Raw genomic sequence first — 4,055 nt, 5'->3', positions numbered from 1 at the left:
TGACAAAGTGGGTGCGGTTTCGTTTTCTTCAGTACCGGTTCAAGAACCGTTTAAGCACCGGAACCGTTTAAAAAATACCGAGTAGGTACTGGTATCGGATAAAACCCAACCGATACCCAACCCTACTTGTCTGGCTTATACTACTCTGAGCAATCCCTGAACTTTGTATTTTGAGCACTTCTTGCATTGTTTTTGCCTCTTCATGATGACTTGACTTGTCTTTAGTCCTCGGTTGTAAGTCGCTTTTGGATAAAAAGCGTCTGCTAAATGGCTAAATGTCTAAATGTAAATGTAATCTTTTATGTAATTTTTCCATCTGCCTGATGATCCTGATCATTTGCTTGCCCCGCCAGATCAGCTTGTCCCCGGGAAGATGTGTCCTTGCCGGTCTTCTTCCTCTTCTCCTTTTTCTAGATCGTTTAAAAGATCATCCATAAATATTTCAATTTGTTTTTTTTTACTTTATTTTTATACATTTAAACAAATTACAACAACTGTCATGATCCTGGTTCTCTCTCTAGCTTTTCTGTCTCGCTGTCTCCATCTGCTGGTTTCTGTCCGCTCCCTTTTCCATTGCTCCCATTCACACACACGCACCCATTATCACTCACACATTCCCTTCAGCTGCTCCTCGTTCTCTTTCCCCACACCTGTCCTCTATCTCTTGTCATTAGCCTCTCTATTTCTAGCTAGCTCTTTCTCCTCTGCCTTGTCGGATTATTATTGACCGTCACGTATGCTATTGACTATTGTGTTTAATCTACAGAAGTCTTGTCTTGTCTTGTCCTGTCCTGTGGATCGTGGTCTAATTATTATCTGCTGTACGTTACCTGATTTGTGCTGTGCCCAGTGTCCAGCCGTGGAGAGCTGCAGAGGGTCCTACGCCTCACCAGCAGTCTTGGTTTCATCTCTCACGAGCCTTTCGGACCAGCCGCTTGAGCATCTCACGTTCTCTACCAGAATATATTTGTGAATTCCTATGTTGATCGGCCATGGCGGCTTTGCCTTATTTCTATTAAAGACTTGTTTCACTTGCTTTTCGCCTTTTGGATTCTCTCCCTCCGCAAACCGTGACAACAACGAACTAAACATTCCCTGACAACCATAGTGGCCCAAATATAAAGAAAAAGAAAATACAAAAAATACAAAATACATAAAACACTATATGGTAAAAAAAAAGAAAAAAAAGAAAAGAAAAAAAAAGAAAAGAATGGCATTAATTAAAAGATTCTCACCAATCAGTTCACCCTCAATGCCTCAGTGTATTTACTAATAGGTGTCCATCTTTGTATGAAAGTGTCCAGTTTCAGTTGGAGTTGGGCAGTCATATGTTCCATTCTATAAATAGATATCAGTTTTTCTCTCCATTGACTCATTTTTGGTGGGTGTGGCTTCATACAATTGATTGTAATGGTTTTTCTTGCACTTAGTAGGAGGACATGCAGAATATATCTCTGGTTTTGACTACAAAAGTCTTGGGGTATTCCTTCAAGCAAAAAATACAAGGAAGTAAAAGGCAGATCTACATGCATAATTTTCATAATCTCATCCTTAACCTCTTGCCAAAATGTAACTACTTTTGGACATTCCCAAAATATGTGTGTGTGGTCTCCTACTTTCCCACACTCCGTCCAACATTGCTCTGCTTCTGGATTATCCACAAATTTTGATATCACCTGTGGTGTTCTAAAAAACCTGATTTTCGTTTTCCAGTCAAACTCTTTCCAGTTATGACTGTTGATGCCCTTATGACATCCTGTGCATATGTTTACCCAAGTCTCATCCTCTATATGGTCATTCATTTCAAACTCCCACTTTGACTTTATATGGAACGTATTATCTGTTGAATCAAGCAGTAATCTGCTGTATATGTGCGACATACGTTTTTTATGTAGTGGGTGTTGTTTCTTTGTTGCAATGAAATACTGTTCCACATTAGTTCTTAATTATTTCCCTTTCCTTATGATTTGTAATATAGTTTCTTATTTGTAGGTATCTGAAAAAATAATTTGATGATAACGTAAACTTTTCTTTAAGATCAGAGAAAGAGCGCAATGTATTTCCGTCAAAAAGCTGATCAATCATGGTAAGACCCTTCTCAGTCCATCTTTTAAAAATATCATCCCACCGGGAGTAGAAACTCAGGGTTATCTGCTATGGACATAGCCCTTGATAAGGTTGCCACTCCTTTCAGTTTTTTCTGAACTGTTGTCCACACTTTCAAAGTTTGCTTAACCCATATATTTGTTATTTTCATCTTCTTCTGAGATTGAGGTGTCATAAAAGCTAGTATTGATAAAGGGGTATTTGGTACAGAGCTCTGTTCTATGTTAACCCATCCTGTTTCAACATCATTATTAATCCATGCCACTATCGATGCTAGCTGAGCAGCCCAGTAATAGTATCTTAAATTAGGGAGACGCAGCCCTCCTCTGTCTTTTCCTAAAGTCAATGTTTTTAATTTTATTCTGGGTTGTTGAGTTTTTCTAGCATATTAAATGTAGTTGCAGGAATCCATACTGGGAGGGATTGAAATAAAAAAAGCAATCTAGGCAAAATATTCATTCTTATTGTCTCAATCCTACCAAACAGCGAAAGTATCACTACAATACCCTCCGCTTCATCGGCCACAAGTGAGGAAATTTTCCTAAAAAAATATGTACAGTCTTCGTTTGGAGCATATAGATTCAAAAAAGTTATTTGAATACCCCCAATTGTTCCCACAACCATGACATATCTTCCATCTTTATCCTTAATAGTTTTTTCGTCAGTAAAATAGACAGCTTTACTAATAAGAATGGCAACCCCCCTTTTTCTCCCTTTACCATAGGATGCACTGAAAACCTGATCCACCCATTCTCTTTTCAACTTTAAATGTTCTTTGTCTGAGAGATGAGTCTCTTGTAACATGGCAACACCACATTTTAATGTCTTGAACTGATTTAGAATTTTTTTCCTCTTTACAGGGCTACCCATCCCCTTCACGTTGTAACTAACACATGTTAAACTTTCCATGGTTATTAATAAAATTAAATGTTTTTTTTATATTGCCACTTTGGGCTGGTCATAAACCAAAAAACAATCAGTTAGTCTATTAAAATGTACACATAAGGCATCACCGCTGTCAAGGAAGAGAGAACAATGAACTTGAACATCATTTTGAACTTCGCCACATCCAACTGTTTGCACTTGACACAAAGTAGATCCGTCCAAATAAAAATAAAAACGGCAAACAGTTTCCGTTTGAAAGTGGGCAGAGAGTTGTGACTCGATCTCTCTGGGGAAAAAAGTGCACCTTGCGTGTTTGCGACCACGCCATTTAAATGGTTCCCTTGCGGGGGTCGCAGCCCAATGGGCGAGTGTCATCCACTCAGTAAGTGTTATTACTTCAGCATTTATTGAAAAAACAACAAAATTAACCAGTCCTACTAATGTGGCCACGGTATAAATGTCTATCAGTATGCGGTCTCTGATATAGCCCTCCCGTTAACAAATTATAATTCTCACCTCACGTTCACTGAAGGGAGAAAAAAATATATATATATATATATATCTTGCTTGTATATGTTCATGGAAACAAACTTGATCTGCTCTGAGAAGAAAGCCTTAAAGGTTAACTAAACACTAAAACAACTTTTTTTAGTTAATGATCTGTAAGAATGGAGCTTCATAAATGCTGTTCATTGATTCCAGTAAATGTTTTGACATTTGGGTTTAAAGTGTTTTAATTCTACAATATATGGTTTAAAAACGTCTGAGTGCTGCCCTCTTCAGGTTGAACGGTGGAACTGCAGTCGTGACGTAGGCAGGTTCCATACAGAGAGATGCATCTCAGGTGCACGCCCCCCTCCGCTGGGCTCCGCCCACTTTTCCAGCATTTTTCAAATATTGCCAGTGAGTGGAGTCAGACTCTGACCAGGGGTTTAGTTACCCTTTAACATCCACGTCTGACATCGTTGCTTGATTAATCCTGTGACGGCCTCCTCTCCGCGTCTGCCACAGGGTTTTTGACAGCTCCATCTCCAGTGCGTCACGTTCCCCCCTTTGCGTCTTGA

The sequence above is a fragment of the Siphateles boraxobius genome, unplaced genomic scaffold (assembly GCF_051911475.1).
Source record: "Siphateles boraxobius isolate OS27281-9 unplaced genomic scaffold, OSU_SipBor_1 162, whole genome shotgun sequence".
Taxonomy (NCBI): domain Eukaryota; kingdom Metazoa; phylum Chordata; class Actinopteri; order Cypriniformes; family Leuciscidae; genus Siphateles; species Siphateles boraxobius.
The sequence above is the reverse complement of the archived record's forward strand: the minus strand, read 5'-3'. Positions refer to the sequence as shown.